This window comes from Plutella xylostella, chromosome 9 (assembly GCF_932276165.1).
Source record: "Plutella xylostella chromosome 9, ilPluXylo3.1, whole genome shotgun sequence".
NCBI classification, from domain to species: Eukaryota; Metazoa; Arthropoda; class Insecta; order Lepidoptera; family Plutellidae; genus Plutella; species Plutella xylostella.
This window is the reverse complement of record NC_063989.1, coordinates 9,218,955-9,241,742: the sequence shown is the minus strand read 5'-3', so window position 1 is coordinate 9,241,742 and position 22,788 is coordinate 9,218,955. Positions and strand designations below refer to the sequence as shown.

The 22,788-nt window shown below is 38.8% G+C and overlaps 1 non-coding gene across 1 annotated transcript; it reads right to left on the bottom strand.

Moving 5' to 3' along the window:
* Positions 1-5,713: 5,713 nt before the first annotated feature.
* Trnah-gug lies at positions 5,714-5,785 on the bottom strand. Its single transcript has one exon. It is a non-coding gene; the product is annotated as a tRNA-His (tRNA).
* Between the last annotated feature and the right edge of the window lie 17,003 nt (positions 5,786-22,788).

Below are 22,788 nucleotides of genomic sequence, written 5' to 3'. Positions count from 1 at the left end.
GGTGTCCCAAAAGGTTACGTAGCTGGCAAAGGTGGTGATATGGGGTGGTCTGGGTGAGGTATAATATGTACTTAAGTATGTGTATTTTGGATATGATAGAAATAATATTTTTGTTTCTTAAAACCAAAAAAAAATAATACCTTGTTGCGCTCTTTTGCTCACTGTAAGTACCTACAAATATTGCTGTATTAAAAAAATTGCGGTTTTGTAATAACGATTATAAAAAAAGTTATTTTCAAGTCAAGGAGTCAGTACCTAATTACAATTTCAGTCAACACCAGGTGAACTGAAAAAAAATAGATAGTTCTAATTATTCTATAATCACTTTAGATCGCAAACATTGTAACTCCACTTTTCTCGGCGAAAAGTCAATTAGTGTCAGTTGGTGTCAATTAGGGCATGCAATACCGGAATAATTTTCAATACCGGTATTGAGTTTCGGTATTACTACTTCGGGATTCCGGTACTAATACCGGTATTAGACTTTCTTGTTGTTATAAATGGCAAATATTGTGTTTAAAGGACTATAGGCCAAAATTAAACAAGAAAAGGCAATCAAATTCTGTAATTATAGATATAGATTTCTACGACAATTGAGTATTAGAGTTAAAATGATAGATTTGAAAAAAAATATTTGGTGTCGGTTTACGCATGGGCAACAGTAGATTTCCAACGGCCAAAAACTACATTAAACTATTGGAAACAAGTGCGCTTTCATAGTATATAAGAACACAAGGCTAACTATACCTTAATCGCTTTATTTATAGCCTAAAAAGTCCGATTCCGGTATTACTTCAATACCGGTATTAACTTTCAATACTGGTATTGAAAAATACTTATTTTTTTTCCGGGTTCCCGGTATTGCGGTATTGTATGCCCTAGTGTCAATAGAAACGTTTTTTGAATTTACATGTTTTGTTTTACTCTTTATTCGAAAAAAAAACTGTATTCCGAATTTTACAATTTGTTTTCCTCTAAACCAGAAACCGTGATTTTTAAACAAGAAAATTTAGTAATTCCCTTTATTCTCATATACAACGTGCGATGTAGGCGAGCGTGAACGAAAACTATGCAATAAGCCTTTGTTTTTATTACTACTTTACTAAAATAAAATAACATACTCAACAATGTTAATATTTTTTTTTTGCTATATTGTAAAATTAAAATCTAATTATTAACATGAATTTCAACTTTTTTTTGCATCTATGCGTCGAATGACGGCATGACGGCTGCTGCAGCTACGCGCTGTCCAGACCTCCAACCAATCCCACCAGTACTGCAGGTTGCGTCGAATACGAGCCATTCTCTTCGACTTGACAAAACAGGTGCTCCTGGAAGGGCCATAAATCGCACGGCACCCGTACCGTATAGAGGCAACAGACTCCTTTGCAACAGCCTCCCAGATTCCTAAGTAGCCCATGCACTGCATGGCGAGCACAGCTCCAGCAATGGACAACATTTCAAAAAACTAAAGCTGCTATAAATCGGAAACCATTTCGAGATTTAGCTATAAAGGCCACGAAAAAAATATTTTTGAATTTTTTGGATGTATCATTTTGGAGAAATTCATAAAATAGTCAAAAAGTGCTGATGACGTCATGCATTAGGTGCGATGAATTTTGTTGCTCAAAGCCTATCGATGAAAAAAAAAAGTAACTGTCACTGTCATTTTTGATTGACGTTGACGTTTTATCGTGACGTTTTGTTGTTTATCGACAAATAATTGTAAAATTTTACGTCGATTAAACCATTTGAATTTGAATTTGATTTGGGTCATTTTCATAAATTCTGTTCCGACACTTTTTGACTTTTTTTTTTATTGATCGTATATAAAATGGTTAGTACGCATTAAGAGATGACCCGCTATATAATATGTCCCAGAGCATGCCACCGCCTACATAGCTAAAAAAATTGGGGTAAGTACATCATATTTATTTTAAAATAGTAATATATTATGCATTCATGTGTTTCAATTATGCTTGACTGGAATGCTTAGTAAAATTATTTTTTCATGATAAGTATTTTGTATCATCAGAATTATCAATGTCACACTTTTTTTGTCATTTGAAAATGACCCATTTGCTGGTTGGCACGTAAACAAAGTTTATGTCACCTGTCAGTTGTCAGTGTCATTTATGTTTTTTTTTTCGAGACGGCAAAGGACTTAAATCAAAATTGAGCCTAATATGTGACGTCACTTCCGGTTTTAAAATAATAAACTTTAAAGTTAAAAATAACATGGAAAAAGAAATGTACATGAAAAATAAAAAAATACGGGTCCTCTAATTTTTAAATAAACTTTTCGAATAGCTAATAAAAATGTAGGGTAAAAAAAATGAAATGTTGTCCATTTTTTCGTAATGAATCCTTGGGATGTCAGCCCTCTAGGAACGCGGTTACTATTTTTAAGCTAAGAGCTAGTTCTCATCCTGCTCCGACAGTGAACGAACGATCACGCATTTCGGATGCCAAACTGACTGTCCGAAAGGTCGAGACCGTACCACCACGTACTACAGAGGTAGTGGGTGCAGCAATGCACCTCTGCCTACCCCGCAAGGGAGTACATTAGTACAAGGCGTGAGAGTGTATTTATGTGTGTAGATATGTAGATAAAGTCGCACTTAACCGCTTTTTTTGCAAAGCTTGTTAAATACCTTCATAGATTTAAAAAAATATGTACATTTTAGTTCTTCAATTTTTAAAAGTACTTATACTTTTGAACACCCTTTAGTGTACAGACTACCACATCTTAAAATATATATTATAAAAAATTACGGTTTTTGGTTTCAAATAATACAAATTGAGAACTTAATTTTCAACACCCTGTATATTGTGTAGCTTACCTAGCATACACAACCGTTAAAATAAAATAAAGTTAAATTATTACCCCTCAGAATATAAACAGGCTCGCGCTTTGGCATACTGTATTGACCGTATAGTTCTTATTCGGAGAATCTAATAAGTGTCATTATGTGTAATGTTTACCTTTATCTATGCATCTGTAACTCTATAGTAAAAAACCGGCCAAGTGCGAGTCGGGCTCGCGCACAAAGGGTTCCGTAGCAGCAAATATAATAAACTTATTATGTCACCTATCTCAAAAACTATAAGAGATACTTTGATCAAACCAAAAATCGTTGAAAGAGTTAATTAGCATGCATCACCTCTATTTTTTTTAGAATTTTATACCCCGTAGTTATAAAAATAGAGGGGGGGGGACATACTTTTTACGACTTTGAGAGCTGATATCTCAAAAACCGTTCACTTTAAGAAAAATGTTTTATAGAAAACTTTATATCATTTTAAAAGACCTTTCCATTGATACCCCACACGGGTATGTACATCGAAAAAAAAAATTTCATCCCTCAGTTACATGTATGGGGGGCCCCACCCCCAATTCTTTTTTTTACTATTTAGTGTCATATTTTTGTAGCGGTTCATACAACACATATTCCCATCAAATTTCATCACTGTAGTACTTATAGTTTCCGAGTAAATCGGCTGTGACAGACGGACAGACGGACAGACGGACATGACGAAACTATAAGGGTTCCGTTTTTGCCATTTTGGCTACGGAACCCTAAAAATGTAAACAAATCGAAAAGGCGAAATGTTTTCTAAGAATTTTCGGCTTTTCTCCATCTAAAATGTTTAGAAAATTAACTTTTCATAGCAAATGCATATGTATTATAATACTTGTAGTCATAATTTGTTGATTTAATCAGTTTTTGTGAAATATTTGATTAAAAATAAAATGGCGTGGGTATCGCTCCTAACAGGCCGCCACCAGGGCGACGACTGAAGAAATCTGAAATCTGTCACGGCGTCATCATTTTTAAACCGGAATTTATTAGTTTTTTGCAAAAAAAGTTGACTTCTGGTCCATTAAATCCAACTCTTTAAGGTAACTTTGTTAAGAATTTAATTACCTACACATACATATAAGATTCCATGAAAATGGGCCCTCTGATTTCGAGGGTTTTTTCATAATAAGTCGAAAAATGGCAAAAGACATGGTCTGTTTGCAATTTTTTTTAACATACTTATTATAATCCTGCACCAATTTCTAAGCAAATATCATGTTGAGTATACCCTCTGCTACAATATATATTTTTCTCAAAGTGATAGAAGCTACCGTTTTTCCAATCCAATCAAGTATATCAAACCGACTTTAGCATTTTAGGTTTCGTAATCCCCTTAAAACACCACAAAAATAACCACACAACAGAAAGCTCCACATCTTTCCCTGTTCCTCCATCCGCCCTGATGCAGCAGGGCTGCGGATTATCGCAGGAAGTTGGGCGAGAGTGTAAAAACGCTGGAGGCGCCATCTAGACGTCTACATCGACATCGCCGGCAAATTAATCTGTTACAGGACTTGCGCTGAATGCTAGATTATGTTGGTGAGGTCTAGGTGTAGCGGAGTGAAGGAGTGTGGCAATGGTTTGTCGGATTATACAGAGTGTTGCGAAAGTGGGAGAGGAAAAGTTTCTGATGCTAACGGCTAAGTTATAGGTACCTTTTTAACCCCGATGGATAATAGCGGTGTTATAAGTGTAATTTTACTATGGTTAATTTCAGATAATATATCGATATTCTTTGACAAAGCTTTCAAAATTAACTCGCGTAATCTGAACATGATTTTTTATAATGTAACTCATTATAAAAAATCATGCTTAATATAGTTACAACTTAAAACAATAGCGCAAAAATCAAAGCAACAGTAAAGTTTCAGGCAGTAACAATAAAACAAAGTACTTAATTTGTAGAGTTATGAAGACCTAGACCTTCACAGGTCGTTCACTGTTCGCACGCCGCACGGACTACACACATTGTTACCAGTTATTATGTCACTTAGTGATTACATTTACACGTGTTGTGAATAAAATTTTATTACTTTTGTGTATTATTGAGTAGTCCTTCAGAGTTTACATCCTCAATATGTTCAATTACATACCTATACGTAATGCATAGCATTTTAAAAGAGTTTGTCAGTCTATGTTTAGATTTGTTACTGAATTTTATTTTCAGTTCGTTGCAGTACCTAATCTACAAACTATCTACTTTACAACCGCGTAAAGTCTAGACAGACCATAATATTTACTTAAATTAGTATAAACATATTCTTTTGTTATTTAATTTATAATACAAATAGGAAGTACGGAAATATTTCGTAATATTTAATGTTTTAGGTACATAATACTTTTATAATAATTACAGGCACCCATAAACAAAACAGGCTAGTGCATAAACATATTCTATGCATCTAAAGCCTCGTGCGTCCGGTGATTTCATTTATTGTATGTTGTTAGCTCTGTGGTTACGTGGACCAATGGCATACAAGGTGAGCTCTCAATACTGCATGTGATAAATGAATGTGGCAGACTCGGCTTTATGGGGTTTTTAGCTGAAACATAATATTACGCTATTTTTAGACTCATCAGCTGATGCTTTCATGTCAGTATTGGAGATATTTTCTTTTGTAATTGTGCTCTTTTTTGTTTCATTCTATTTTATGTTTTTTTTTTCTAATTTTTCACAGTGACCTGGACATAATATGTTATGTGCTCATTTGTCACAAATTTAGCACATAACAGCTGAATCGATTTCGATAAAACACTGTTATAAATATGTAAGAATGGTTTGGTAAATCACTAATAATCTATGTAAGTAAAATTAAAAAATAAGCTCCACCGTGACAGTGAGTACACACTGCCGTGACCAGGATTCGAACCTGGGTTACTACGGCCACAACGTAGGGTCCTAACCACTAGACGATCACGGCTGTTGGAGCTACTGAAAGATATTACCAAAATACGCACCAAATATCTACGATTATTACAAAACGGTCAATTTTAGAATGCTACAGTCGGTCAATTACTCGTATTATTTGACTGATATTTAATTCGGCCGTGTTACCTGCAAAAACTGGAGCACTTTCACTGTCATGCGCACGCGCAAGTCGAAACACCTCTCAAGAAAAAACGCTATCACTTTGGTCAATCTGTTTTGGTGCTATGTACCTATAGTCACCGGCACCGCAACCGGTAGAATATAACATAACATCAAGTCATAGTTTTCAATAGTACCTAATTTATGATCAGTTAAGTACTTATAGATATAGAACAAAGACATACCCATGTCATGTAAAGCGTTTTCATCATCATCATCATCATCAGCTTATAGAATTCCACTGCTGGAGGCCCCTCCCAAAGCACGTGTGAAATTTATAATAAATACGAAATATTAAGCAATGTAACTTTTATTATCAGTATTTTCCTAGAAACGTTTGAAATACTTTTGCATCTACGAGTAATACTAGCCGAAGTTACAAAACACACCTACTTACAGCAATAACACAAGTGGTATCAACTTGTGTCGGACTGTACCTCTGGGACCCGCTCGGGGAGGCGAGCGTTGTATCAACGAGACTAATGCTGTTTGTGGACATCGCATCTCGCACGAGGACAGATAGTGAGATATATAGGTATATACGAGACCAGAATATATATACAGGGTATTCCCAAAACGGTGGTCGCTGAACTCTTAATTCTGAACAGTGGGGTTACCACCACCGAACATTGGTGATAAACAATCCCAAAGCTTTTTATTGGACCTGGTCTGGAAATAATGATAATTTATTTATTTAATTAAAGCAGTGTCGGTCAATTGTCAAAACTGACGTAACTTGTATGGATCTGACAGATGTTTGACAGGCGAGGGACGCTGCTTTTTGCTTGTGATTGTTTGTTTTGGATTGTTAATTGCTAATGTGTCTACTGTGGCTGTGATACGGTAACTAGCAGCTTTAAAAAAGTGACATACGAGGAAGGCCTTTACAGGCATAGAGGAAAGGAATTCAAAGTATCTGATTCTAAGTTAAGTATATGAGTTAGGTACTCTGGGGCCAGGTGTAGGATATAGCTATAAATGCCTTATGTGACTATCCATCAACAGTATACACATCTTCATAGTAATCCGTAGCTTTTGTAATATGTACTGGAATCTGCTCTCATCCAGTCCTCATCCACCAGGGCTGAACTAAGTACCATAATAATTACCCCTCTCAGGGATTAAAGCCCGTTTCAAAATCCCCCCTTTTCTCCTTAGCTTTTTCCCTCCATAATCTCTGGCCCATTCGTCTGCTGCTGGGACAGTGATTGATGCTGAAACTACTTCTGCAGAACTGGAGACAAAGGTGCAGGAAACTGCGTCTAGAAACCACCATTACTATCAGATGTTTTTAATCTTCAATCTAAGAACATACTGGTATAATATTGTCGTATGGTTGTGTAAAATAACACCTACTTCAATATGTGACGCTCGCAAACTTGGTTTATAGTGAGACTACGAACTAAGCTGAAGCTCAAATACACATCAAACCGACGACGCTTTGAAATTGGAATTATAATAGGCAGAAGACGCCGATACGCGCCCTCAGCGCCCGAGCGCTCGGCGCCCCATTACCTCGAGCGCTTAAGTCCTAAAGGTGCTTCTAACTGGACACCCATGAGAAATCGTTTTAATCCACAAAATCCGGCTGCAGTTTCAGCGTTTAATGAATTACGTCGGGTGCAGCCTCCGGCGCAAGACGAACATCGATCAACGTCAGCAGGGGGCGGGGGGCGGGGGGTTGCCGCCCCCACCCGCAGGGGGCGATAGGCACAGGGGGGAGCTGCATTGCTCAAATATAATATGACCGTGGTGTCTGTGTGACAGATGCGACGGCATTTAGGCGAAGTGAAGTGTAAGATGTGGGCGCCAACAAGATGTGCCGTGCCGTTGCAAAATTAATGCCCGGCTTCTGCCGTATCGTAGTCTAATAGACAACGTCTGTCTGAAGTAAAGCGCCGCAATGTTTACTGAGACACGTTGCGATGTTACACAACGCTGTGGAAACACTGCTGTCTTGTTGGGTTGGTAGTGAACCTAAACAACTGAAATTCATTTGGCAAGAAATGTGATTTCACAGCGTTGTTTACAACTCATCTTGCTAGCATCAGCCCTACAGACTGCTGTAAAAGTTGCGAAACCCTGATTCAATTCAACCCGTACATTACACCGAAACTTCATTTGCTATCTTATAGACTCCATTTTCGTTGGAGGTGAGACAAAAGACGACGTTAGGTTGCCGGTTATCCGACGGGCTTCCGACGCTACGTGACGCTTCTGAATTATAAGAAAATGCATTTGCAGCAGTTCACCGCGTATACAGGAGGTGCAGTAGAACGACTATGTGCATGCTGGTCACGCATGCTGTCGGGTGTGCGGAGAATTGAGAAGTTACGACTTTGATTTCAGCTGTTTATTACACCTAGGTAGAGGTACGTTTACTGTAAATAATAAAATATAGTAACATGGCGTTTAAAGTTTATCTTAGCGCCGTAATTGTAGAGTAACATTTTAAGACTTATAGAAATATCTAGAGTTAATATCCACGCAATTCCATCGCTAACATAGAGCGCCACATGTAAGATTTCATGATAATATTGTATTTTTAAAGGTCAAAAGGTGATTTTGAAATATCACACATCCTACGATCTGAACTACGTATGTGTGTACATAAGTGTCTCTCTTCTTAACATTGCCAAAAAAAACTACTTCTTATAGTAAAAAATCATGTGACCAATAACGTTACAAAAATAGTCGCGAATTTCCAAAATTTGTCGAACAAACGTTGTTTAGAAAAATCCCCTGAGTCACCTTACTATATACTATATTTCCACTTACTACACCCTTTTTGCTACACTACTTTCGTCTTGCTACTATGTACTACTACGTATTACTGTACCTCCCTTACCGAAGGCTCTGCAGAGCCGTGCGGGCCGGCGGCCGTGCCTGGCGTGGCGCTACGTGCGGCTTCGTAATCGATGAGAATGAATTTCGTGCACTTACATTGATTCAGAGTTATTTGTTTCAGCCTGAGTGATTCAGTAGCGAGTGCCTCTCAAACATTCATGCCTGAATACTGTAAGTATGCCGATTTGCTAACAAGATTAACGCTTGGAGGAGATAGGAAGAATAAATTTAAATGGCAAATTACTAATGGTGCCTACGTAAAGGATATTGTGAGATTATTCATTGCAACTGAAAAATAACTTTCATAAAAGCCGAAACTTACAGCGACAACTCATAAATCACTCGCGCGGACCGTGGAAATATTGATAAAAGCCGGGAGAAAATATTAATATATCTTAACGAAAATATAACAAGAAGTGTATGCAGTTCGCTTGCATCTGAGCTTATCGCATCTATCAACGTCCGAAGGCTTTCACAAGGCTTTGTTCGCCGCCCCCTCCCTCCCCATCCCACCCCCTCCAGCTGCAAACAACTTCACCCGCTGCAGACACGGCCCAGGTTTTTGTGGTGATAGCTGGAAATTGTAAGGTGAAGCCCTGGGTTTCGGGTAACAATATTTTGCGAAAATGTTTGTAATGAAATGTCTACTGATTAACATTAAAATACAGTAAGTACACACAATAAAAAGATACAGAAGGTGTAGCCAGCAAACGAGATTAGTATACTTACCACCCAGCGCAAACAAACATTTTCAATCTCAGTTCAGTATTTATGACATGTCACGTACCTATCACCTGATCAGTGGACCATAAACATTACAAGTATTTGTGCTGGGGCTGGCATGCATATCTCTTTTGCTAACTGTACATTTCCCCAGCTGTCTTCAGCCGCGGCCAGGTTACCCCGGAGCACCCTCGAGCCGCACACACTTGAACAATCATTGCTCCTTCTGATGTATCCTATTTTAACCCTTTACTAAAAATAAGAAGCATTATACGTTTGCGAAGTTGCAAGTTGAGGTGACAGAAAAGCAGCATGAAAAAAAACTATTTAAGTAGTAAAATTTTGTTAAAACCTATAACGTACTTACATTTACGTAAATCATATTTCAGTAAACGAACTACGAAATTATTATTTCCTTTCTTCAGCTACAATGAAGGAGCGCAGTAGCAAACACCGACTAGACCTTCACTCATTTCTTTATGCTGCACTTCAGCGAACATTGCTCTTTCAACAGAAATATATAACAATGTTATTTCAACTCCACGTCGCTCATACTATTAATTAAATGCCACTCTCAACTCAGTCATTTCTGAATTAAATATTCCAAATAATTCGGCTCAGAACAATTTTTCATTTAACGCTTACTCACTTCGGTTTAAAATTTTCAGGCACTAACCGCATTGAGTGGCAACATTTTGGGCTCAGCTGTTCATATGGAACTTGCACTGAGCTGGAGGGTTACTCTATACTGACGAAAAACGAACGAAGTAGAACCGTCGTGCAATCGGCACGTTTAGTACAACGAGATTGAGTTGGAAGCGCTCCGAAACTTCGTTTTTCTTCATATAGACCCCCCTGAAGTGCGGCTCGCATCGATCAACGTCCGCCTGAAACGACGCAGGACGCAGCAGAAGGAATGTGCCGTCATATTTGCGAGACCGACGTTTCAGTTACAAAGGAAATACTCGGCCCGTCTACATAAAGGAGGCAGCGGCGAATGTCCAGGTACATGCACCTGAGCTCTGTTTGTGCGGATTGACTCGGAGGGAATGTAATCGCCGCCGCATTCCGAAGGCTCCATAACCATCGGCATTTCAGAATTCCAGCTAATACCGACTGAAATCCGCAGTGGAAACGCGCAAAAAAGTTCTTATATATTTATATCGTTTTGAATCACGTCCACGGCGCGCAAACGACAAAATTCTCGCAGACGGTTTAAATTTTGAAAAGAAACGGTCGGAGCGATCGTGCCGCGTTCAATTCACGTCATCCCGCCATTAAGCCCCGTTGCTGGGAATCAATCAATTATTTTTCGCTCAGCGCAGCAAAAAGAGCTGCAGCGGTTCGGATATTAAACCCGACGAAGAAGGATGAAAACGTTTGGATAGAGGGAGAGCTCCTTTTGACGGAGCGACGCGATCAGTCTGCGCTCTTATCGCCAACTTCGCCTTTACTTTGAAAAACGAAGCAGCGCCGCAGCGGCTGTGCGCCTGAATTTTCCGTTCCATTTTCAGGATTATGGCTGTAATGCGCTTGTAAATATGCTTGGGGTTTTCTAAGACTTGTATTAAAGGTCTAAGTGTCATGTTAAGCTCCAATTGCTCCAAAGTCGGTTAGATCGTAACCAGGGAAAGGTTGATCAATTATACGTCATCTCCATAATTATTAAATTCTAAACAGTTGTGTCAAAAATCAAGCAATAATCCCTGGTTATGGTCTAACCTACTTTGGCGAAATTGGCAAATGGGCTGAATTTTAGATAATTTATCATATTTATAAATCAACAAATCAATCCACACTGCTATTAGATGTTAATACTCAATGCTTGAACTCTTCAAGTAATGTTCAGTTTTACAGCGTTTTTACCATACCTATGAACAAATAGTTAGCACCAAATTAACCGAATAACAAACTTAACATGAAACAGATAAGTCTGATGCCGAAGTTTGCACATAGAACTTAGTTTGATTAACTTTCAATGACTTTTCTTTGTAAACCATCTGTAACATGATACACCTAAGTAAAATGTAATTGAACAATATACTAAAGTATAAAATTAACTCAAAAATCGCTGACTGCCCAGGGTATAAAAGGCCGTATAAAAGGTGCCAACAGTAAAATACTAATTTTGATTTAGTTCTACTATAAAAGCTTGCGTGCATCCATAAATCGTATGGGAGGTTTATGATTCGCCGTGCTTTATGCAACCATAGGCACAGAACTTCGATGCTTACTGCCCAAGTTATAGCATAGAGGTGGTGGTGGTAGCAAAAACTGTAAAAAGAAGATAGGAACCTGAAAGAGAGCTATTCGGGGATATAAATTAAAATATGTCACTGAATTGTAAAAATTATACAGTCACAAGAACTATTTCACCATTGAATATAATAAGGCAATTCCGAGAAAAAGTATAAGATAAACTGCAGGTCGTAACCAATAAGATACACAGTCTAACATTGACATCTTATTTATATTCAGCTGGTATCCCTCTAACTGCACCTGACCTCATAATAATTAATAATAATAATCTTTATTTGCACACCATGAAATATATCTTAAATTGAACTTAAATAACATAAATGCACAAATGGCGGTCTTATCGCTAAGAGCGATCTCTTCCAGACAACCGTGTTTAGTAAAAAGTAAAACATTGGAAAAGGGCACTTCGGTGTACTTAACTATTTAATTACTGCCATATAGCAACCCCATCCCAATATTCTAAATACCCCATCTAAAACCTACCCACTACACATGCATAGAGCCATCATTATTAATTCCCCGTTCTAAAACTAACGCAATTCCCTGAAAAATTCAGGCTTCGTCGCAGTTGCATCGCCGCTCCTCGCTGAATACTGTAGCAGGCTGCAGGTAGGTCGTTAATTTCGGGAGGGGGGGGTAGGGGGGCTATTGCGACTGATCGACGCCTCGCCAAGACCGCGGTCGGTGGGGGTGGGGGGTGTTTCGTCACGCATAGTTGCCTGTGAGTTGCGACTAATTCTATCGATATAAAGTAGGTGTAGCGTTTTGGTGCTGAAGGATGGTCTTAGGCGGAATCTTTTTGAGAAATAAGGTTTTTAGTCAAAACTGTACCTATTGCAAAAATTAACTGATTTATAAGCGATACCTATAGGTACATTCACATAATTATTTACGTGATCGTAAGTTCCACTGAGTAGAATATTTAGATAATAGCAAAATGTTGGGGCCACACTTTGAAGTCATCTCTGACAACCCGTACCCATACGGCGAATATAGTCGTTTATACCATATACCTACGCAAAAACCTTAGCAGTTTTTTTCACTAACATTAATTATTACATATCCCCGAGTTTATTTCACAGTCCACAAACCCCGTGAAGAAGTTTACGAGATTTGTCCGTAGCGACGTCGACAAACAGCCAGCCTCGCTGATACAGGGCTCGGGGGGCTACTGGGGGGTTACTCTATACTGACAAAAAAATAACGAGAGCTGTCGTGCAATCGGCACGTTTAATACTACGAGATAGAGTCGTAGCTCGCGCAGCAGAGCTACGAAATTTGGTTTTTTGTTATATAGAGTGAGCACAGTGGAATAGGTGCCCACTCGTGTGAGCTTCTCTTGTGCAGACTTGGGAGCTGTGTGGCTATGTAAAGGTCCAACCTAGGGTTTGTATAGGTAACTAGATGCACTCTTAAGTAAAGTACCTATATAGACATAATATACAATTCTACTGTTGATTTCCTGAGATCCTCAGTATGTTTCTTATAATAACAGTTGTCTAAAATTTTACATGTTTTGTATCTAAATTTTTGTATAAAGAATAACTTACTGGAAAACAAACGAAATAAGTAACTAATGCAAATATTTGAAAGAACATTCATCACTATAAAATCTGTAAATGCACCACTATAGTAAACCACTTTACTCATATTCTATTAAAACCCTGCTCAAACCACAACCATCTATAAAGCACCCAACTATTATTAAGCTATAATATTTTAAAAATAATTTCTCTGAAACAAGGGTCCAATTACGCGTGGCTCACGCACGGGCGTTAATTTTTCAGCTTCAGCCATTGTAAGGTGTCGGCCGCATTGTTCGCTGACAATGACGGTACAATGGCGATGCATCAAAAGGCCTGTCGACCCCGTCTCGGCCTCTGAGCTTTTAGACGAAAGCTTAGAACAGTGAGGTAGCTGCACGGTATAACTATGTTATTGTGAATGACTGATTTCTGAGTTGCATTGGTTTACCAAGATACTTAAAAAGGATATTGAACTCATTTGGTTAGAAATTTGGTTTACTTATATGTATAATTTACCACACAACTATTTTGTATGTCATAATAAGAATAAACCGAAAGTTTAAAACAAAATTTTACTACTCAAGTAATGACTTTTACACACTTTGTCATTGCCCAAGCGTATTTGGGTAAATAATAAACTATAACGGCTGCAATTATTTTTACCCGCTAATTACAAGTACTAAGTACGTACATAACATGTACATGATGTACATAAAGACGATAATTTCAACGTTTAAAAAGCTCCATTAGCATTTTCTTAACCAGCAGCTCCCTAAGTCACTTTTTTGTAATGTGTTTGCGAAAACGAACAGCGGAGAAAAACTATTACGTAACTGTACTGTTCCACTTCCTTCGATGACTATCCAGCTCACCAGTGGTTCTTGTTGCAAGTGCACCTTACCCCTTTGTCTCTGGGGTGATTTCAGCTTGCAGCGACGGCGCTATCTTGGCATTGTGCTGTAGTGGGGCCTTTGTTAGCGAGATCAAAGATTATTGTGGCTCTATTTCAATATCAGTTTTACGTTATTCAGTGAAATAGGCCGCTCAATCAGTAGGTGTCTTGGATTAAACAATACAAGAACACCCGATTGTACATTGTGCGTTATTTTATACCTACGATAATGGTAGTGGGATCATTCTGCTGTCGTATTTATCAACCACTGCGTTTAGTCATGTACAGTCGTGAGGTGTGAGGTTTGAACAAGTACCCTTTGAAATTCCATTATAGTACAGTCAGTTTCTGTACCTTGTAGAAATCACATAATAAGTACTAGGTATTCATTAAAACAACCAAAGTGTGGATGCTAATTATGAAGCTGACCGCACAAAAAGTTAATTTCTAATAATTGTTAAATAAAAGCTCTTTGTGCTAACTTATAAACTATATAACAAATACCTGTAAGTATACCTGAATAATTTTGTTCAAATACTTCGGAAAACTCATGGCGAGTTTTCTATTTATTATATTTAATTATTTAGGTACATTAAATGGAACTGAAGTTATTTGTAATTTTTTTATCCAGAAAACGATTTTTTCTCAAAGAGGCGTATTTCCAAAGTCGCGTAGAATCGGCCGCTGCGGTCTCAATAGCGCCCAATTAGTGCGGAAACAACTGCACGTTTTTGTGCCGCCTCTAATAGGCTGGGCGCGGGGAGGGTTTGCAGTTTATACTGCACGGACTGTTCGTAGTCTTAGATTGATGTTTTGTTTTTCGCAATTTTTGTTCATGTACCTTTGTATTTAAGATAATAGTAAAATATAGGTAAGTACCTAGTAAGTACCAACAGGGTAGACATTATTTCACGCAATTGGTTAATCATGAATAAGAGTTTTATGTACTTTATAGTTAAATAAAAAAAAAATAACATAAAAGTGATAAAGATTTATGTATTGTAAATTACATTAAGAAACTCTTACAATTCTAATTATTATTTATTTATTTCATTATTTATTGCACAAATATAAAAATAAATGTACAAAAGGAGGGCTTAATGCTAAGAGCATTATTAGGTTCTTACAGAATAATCGAAGTAACAAGCTACACAAAAAACCCAAAAACCCTACCACCAAAATTTAAGCAAATCGTACAGTGTAAAGGAGCGTCCAGGAACTGTACTCTGGTTCGGAGTCGGGCCACAATTACTGAGAGCAAGCACGCTGACTTCACTCTTCTCCCAACTTGAACTGGTGGTCTACTGTGGTGGCCCTTTTCATGTGCACAGTGGCGGATTAACCTATAAGCACGACAAGCACGTGCTTGGGGCCCCAGGCCTCTTGAAATATAAATCCGAGGGTGTCCATTCTTACGCAGTATTCTCAAATAATGTATTCGTCTTTACGCTCGAGCTCTTTACGTCTTTGAGCTCGCTCACGACGCGCCCCCGCCCCCGCCGCCGCCCTCACCCCCTCCCTCGCCCCCGGGGTAATAACGCGTGAGAAATCCTTAGCTTACACCACAAACTAAAGCTGGAAAAATCTAATCCCTAAAGCGTTATGCTGGCCGGTTAGCTTACCATAACATTTTCATATAAATAACTCCATTACAAGTTGAATTCCCGCTTTATGCATAGATGTGGCATAGATACATCATGACGTTTAATTTAATAGCTTATTAGCGTAACCCTCACGGAAATTGTGGTGTAAAGTGGTTTTTTGAATGGTTTAAGTATGAATTTGATTAATTTATGTGCATACAGATAGGAAATGTTGGGTAAACTAGAAATGTTATTTTTAACAAGTTTGCAATTTTACGTGCGGTAGGTAAATTAATAGATAGAAAGTAGGCTTTAAGCTCTAGAAGAAAACCTGAACCTCTGCTACATTTGGAAAAGCTTCTGTTTAGCAAGTTCTGCGAAGGCCGTTATTTGTGCGGGGGAAGGCTCAACTGTCCACGGCTCGAACGTCCACATCCAACACAACAAAACCGGCTACCATCGGGTCGAAGGGCGCCCCACGCTATGATTGCTTATTCATGGTCTCCACTAGAGAAATCATTTACTTATGTACCCAATTCGACCACACGGTTCATCTGTAGATATGGCCACCACTTCATCCTGCAGAAAATACTCACAGAGCAAAAAATCTCCGTAGTACAGTCTGGAGTAAATAAACCTGACCCCTCTAAGAAAGCTACTGAGTGGTGTCAGGTCTCTGTTTTCCTGAATGTACCTAGTGTACGCCCGCGGCGCCACTCGCGCTCGTAACTTGCGCGTACGCAGCACGCGGTCAGATACCGCGCTAACTACCGACCAGGGGATTATTGATTTACTATGCTTATTGTTTATTGTTGAACTCAGTGTACAATGTACAGACTGCTTAGATTAATTGTAATACCTATACGGTTTAAATACAAGATACTTAATATAATTTAAAATACTTACATAGTAATGCCTGATTTTAATTACGTAAAACAAACGAAATCGTTGATAATGTTTAATGGATGGCATTAGCCTTAATTTCGTTGTAAAAAGAACTAGAAATGACGTACAAAATAAATGGTTTCAAGCTACAACCGGACCGGAGTTTATCAGACGATGCAGGCACGACTCACGCACTGTCCAGGTAATAGTAACCACCCACCTACAACAAGGTATCATGTAGGTACAGCACTGCGACGAAATACAGGGTGTTGCAAAAAGGGTATACTAAGCCGAAACCTACATGTGCAGCATGGTATATCTAAGCCTGAAACTGAAATCAAAATTTGAAAATTCGCGAAAAAAAATTTTCATTTTCCATAGAAACTTTGTTGGTCACTTTATACTATGGAAAATAAATTATTTTTTTCGCGAATTTCCAAATTCTGATTTCAGTTTCGGGCTTAGATATACCATGCTGCACATGTAGGTTTCGGCTTAGTATACCAATTTTGCAACACCCTGTATAAATAACATTCTTATTTTTTTACCAGAGTCTACCCTGGCTAGGTAGTCAAGTAGCTATAGAATCTAAGGGTTGCTATCCCAGCGCCTTATCATTAAAGATTTAAAACTGCTAGCTTCTAGAGTTTGTCACCGTTGTGAAGGGATTAGCCAATCAGAATAGCGTCAGTCCCCGACTGTCCAGGATACGCAAGATGTAATATAGGGAATTTAAAAAAATACGCCACTCGAAGAGGCTCCGTTCCTGTACCCCAAACTAAGTAGGTACATCGATCTCTTCCAATTTGAAGCTCTTCAAATATTTAACTACAATTGGCCGTTAGTTCCGTTGTTCCGCACGCAAGTTTACATACCGAGAAACACGGTGAAAACTGCAAATTTAGTGGAGTAAGCAACTTTAACTAGCCAGTTAAGTTTACTCGGAACCACCGCCTGTGCGGGCGCCGCACGACTCACGCGCACGCTCAATAGATCCTGTACGAAGACGATATTTCTCTGCAGAGCTGCCGTGGTTGGCTTAGCTACGGTCCGATATATCGTTTTGAATAAAAAACTAAGTTTCTACTACGCTTAAAGGCCGATACACACGCTGTTTAGTGCGAATGTTAAGTAAACGTACATTGCTGGGCTTGTTGTATAGTATTTGAAAAACTTTTGAATCTGCCATACATACTCAGCAATGTATAAGTATGTCTACTTATTGTGTGAATCTTCCTTTATGCGACTCTATCTCGTTTCTCGTTGCATTAAACGTACTGATTGTATGAGAGCATTCGCGACTGTAGGAAAGTTCCGTTGTTTTTCAAACCTAGAGTAAGGTTCATGCCGCGCCGGCGCCCACGCACGACGCATCTCTGCAAAAAGACAAGTTAACATTTTTTTTGTCTTTGACTGATGTAAGGATGATAGAAATAAGTACGTGTTTGTAGGAATTAGATCCAAATAAGACAAGTTAGCATATTTTCAATCTTAATAACGAGTACTGTGCGGAGAGCTATATTAATCGAAACCCGCATGCAGATAAGTTGGAAAGCGATCAACAACAACAAAATATTTCCCTTATAGAGAAGCAACCAAACGTTTTCCCAACATTGCATCGCACCACTTCCTTCCATCGAATACAATCAAAAACTTTCCTGTTCAAACACACCCCATTACCTAGAGGAGCACACAATACATTATTAGCTCCTTATTCCCTTTACTATCTAAGCATAGTGCTTCCAACCGCACAAATAGCTATCTAAATCCGAGAGCAATAAGGTAGTTTGTGCACTAATTGTTGCACATTCGGCTAAACGGCTGAGCTGGGCGCAGCCGGTCACTAATGAGTTTTACTCCGGCTCTCTTTAAAGAAGAGATGGGAAATTCACGCCGTTTTATAAGGTAAGTGGCTTGGATAATGTTATAAAGATGTTACCACAGCAGGGTTATGTTGTGGCTAATTGGTTTAATTTAATATTTTAATGATGTGTGAAGTTAGACAGAACCTTTACCTCATAATGATGTCTCAACAGTCAATAATCTTCCACACTGTAACCAATTGATATGTCAATTATTTACCGATTAAACACACAAATAGTCAGTCTAAGCCTATATTCATAATATAATAAATATTTTCGCTATAGCGATTATACATAAGACATAAGTATAGCTATATGACCGTCATTACTACCTATCTGTTAGTGTAAGTTCTATAACTGTGTCATGATTGTGTACAAATAAAGAAGATCTATCCATCTATTTTCCCAGTTGCACCTTACCGTGCCTCGGCCACTTGGCCCTCAGACAACGGGATCGCCGATCTGATGGTTAGGGCCAATAATTCAGGGCTATTTTCGATTCGATCGGAATTATAATCGATATCGAAACTAGTCCCCGACTTCTAACAGTGGGTCCCGTTGTTCCAGGAGTTGGGAACTTAGTGGATTACAGATTTCATAAAGAAAAAAACTAAAATTTTAGAACTCCTTCCTAATTGATATAAGTAAAAGAGTTTTTTTTTTTTGCCTTCTTATAAGTAAGAGGACCATTGATTTAATTCTTTAACCATCAAAAGAAGTGACACGTTGCAGAGATCAAAGCCATACATGTTTTGTTTAGCTGCTTATTCTGGCCAGTTTTTCAGCTGCATTGACCAATTTACGTTTCCTTGATATATGACGACATGTTGCGTGCCTCTGACGCCGGTGTGGACAGTGATTGCTGTCATCGGGGAGCTCTTCCCTCAGCGACCATCGGACCATCGGTCACTTGGGCACTTCCAATAGAAATACGCTGATTTTTACTTTTATGGGTCTCGGTTCTATTATTAAATTACTTTCATTTTTTTTCTCATAAAATTTATTCGCTTTTATTGAAACTGTAAATATCTATGTACACAATACAATCTAAATAACTAATATAAAATTAAAATTAAACTAAAAAGAAAATGCTGGCCAGATCGCTGCCACTGTCGGGTAGGGTACCCAAGACGCTGGCCGCGTTACCCCGCTGTATAGCGATGCTTAACCTTTGTGCGAGGTAAGAGCCAGCCCTAGGGTCCCTTGAGACTTCTATTAGTCTGCTGCTGATTTCTTTAAAAAGCTGACGTGCCTCCGGTCCCCACGGCCCTAGGGTTTCGACTCCGAAAGGCACAAACATGTACCCCTCTCCTAGGGATGCATATTTGCGGCCTTTCATCATCTCCGCCCGCCCGGCCGCAGCGCCAGCCTCTCTGGAGGTAGATGGAAGATGGGACGGTGCTAGTGTGTCCACGCATGTTGCGTCCCACACCAGCAGCCGGCCCCTCTTCCATGGCACCAGACTCATGCCGTCGGGTCTCTTGCCGTCGTCCCGCATGATCCCGCTTGGCTCTAAGGTAGCGGGAACGTTTGCACTGGCAAGGGCCCGGCGGATGGTGTCGTTGAGTGCGGCATGGCGCGCTATACGCCCGGCACTGCGGCCGCACGATAAGCCGTGGTGACCGCGGCGGTCAGCATGTTCCCCACAGCGGCAGCGATGTGACTCATTGGTTTGAAGCCCTAGTCTCAGGCTGATGGCCACTGTCAAAGTAGTTCTGTCCAGCAACGTGCCTAGATTTGCCGAAGGGTAGGCATTCAGCCAATATCCCGACTGTGGAGTGCTGGAGGCCAGGAGACGTGCTCGGTCTGCTGCATCGGTTGCGGTTTCCAATAGTTGGTTTTCTTTTTTTGCGCAAAGTGGCGCGTCCCATAGCCTCTGTGCCGTCGTGTCTGTCGGGATATCTTGCCCGGGACCAGCAGCATTCAGCCATGCATTCTTGGCCTCCGTCAGACACGGCACCTCTAAATCACCAAGTGATGGAGTTATAATTCTTCCAAAGAGGTCCCGTGTACTGTATACGGAGGACAAAAATGCGGGCAGTGCTACGTCAGAGGCTTTGCGTATCCCAATGCCACCGTAGCGTACAGGTAGGGTGGCTTGGGTCCAGCCTCGGTCATCCATGCGGCAGTTCAGAATTTCGGTTATGGAACACTTAATGACTTCATCTATATGTGATAGATAAAGTGGAAACTTCCATAAATTGGAGCATCTTAACACGTATGTTAATTTTGGCACGAACAAACAGTACTTCATAATGTGCATCGCCATGTGTGGGTTGATGATGATTACTGATGATTACTGTTGATTACTTTTAGTAAATTACAATTTTCATATATTACAACATGAATAAAGATGCTTTACAAACACAGCGATTTTAAATAAATAATGACAAATATTTGCATGGTAGCAGCCGCTGAACTGTGCCCACGGAAATGCCCTTCATAAAACGGCACAAATAGTAATCGAAAACAGTGGGCTGATGATGATAATTATTATGATGAATCATAATACCTAACTCATGTGAGGGTTGCTATGTTATATGACTCAAATTCTGCGTTTAATAATAATTAATTCTATCCAGAATAATACCCTCACAGAACAAAACCAACATTAGAGGATATTTAATAACTTAAATATCACGATAATTTTATTGAACATTATTTTACCACCCACTATGGGCGGAAACTACGCTTCAGCTTAGGCCTAAGGTTAAGAAATTACAACTTATCTGAATGGCCAACTAAGGATGTGCACATACACGTGCGCCTCAAAATAGCATGCTATTTATGCACCGACCCAACCAAACGGGAAAACTATTACAAGTTGTAAATAGCACACTTCTTCAAAGTATAGGTATAGAGAGCACGGGATTTGTGACTTAAATATCGCATACATCTGTAGGATAGCAAAGTCGACGACAAAGCAAAAATATTGATTTAATTACACAAACTTAGGAGGACGGAAATGAATTTTTTGGCTCGTAAATTTACATAGGTAACCATGAGCAAAGCAATCCTCAATGAAGACAACACTAATTTTAAATAAGCGCGATATAACATATAAGCTTATTAAGCATGCTGAACTTACTGCTTATTATTGTCTGGTGTTTCCCCAGCCCAAGAAATCACAGGTTAAGCCGAATGGCAAAATAAACAAACGTGCGATACAGGCAGCGTCCGCGCTAAACAAACTCGCCCGGGGCCCGGCAGAGGGCGGGACCGGCGGTGAAGGTAAAGCACGCGGCGGCAAATTATTCCCGGATATTTATACCGATCGGTGTAACCGCGCCTTTATAAACGCTGTAATCGCGCGCTGTTTTTTCGTAACGGTTTTTGTTCAGTTTTTCCGAGCTTCCTATCATAAAACTTTATTTTATTTTAATAAGGACTCGGTTTACTTAATAGAGTGGCCCAAAAACTTAATTTATTAATCAGCTACTATGTTAGGAGCGCATCTTTTAATAACTTCATTTTAATAAATTATAGGATTGGAACCACCTGTCGTGGTGTGTTCTATAATAATTTGAGTTTAATCTATAAAACCTGTTTTAATGTTATCGTATCGACTACTTTAAGATTACGGTTAAAAACCATTAAATATGTAGGTAAATAATATCTAATAATCATAATGTGCAATGTGTATTTTTAGATGGATAGTACTCGTACAGTCAGCCAATGAGATATGTACACACTTAAATTTAAAGATCCTTAATTAAATTTATAATTCATAGATGAATGATAGCCTGATATGTTGTGTCAATGTATGAAAATACTTTATAAATAGAGGTTGACTATATGAATTCAGATCGAAGGCTCTTGGTACAGAAACAGATTATACAGAACTTCACCAATACTGCATTTTTTTAAAACTTGTCTTCTGCTCAAACTTTTTGCACTGGAGTGCTTACCTCTTCTGCTGACTGTACCTTATTAGCTCTTTTTTTTAATTATTGAAAGTGGGATATAGTATATATTTATAATGAGATACTACTTAACTGGATTGGCACAGTTAATATACAACATACATAATAAATTACTTCTGTTTACTAATATCTTGATCTTACAGCGTTCATAACACATTTCGCTTTTAATTTTTTTTTTAAGACCGATAGAGTGACGATAAAACATAAATAACGAACTGTAACAAGGTAGGTAATAAATTTCAAAAAAGTACATATCACTTCCATTTTTAAAGCGTATCGTTTCAATCTATCTTAGTGCGAAAATGACCAATCAAAACGTCAGGTTCGATGATACAA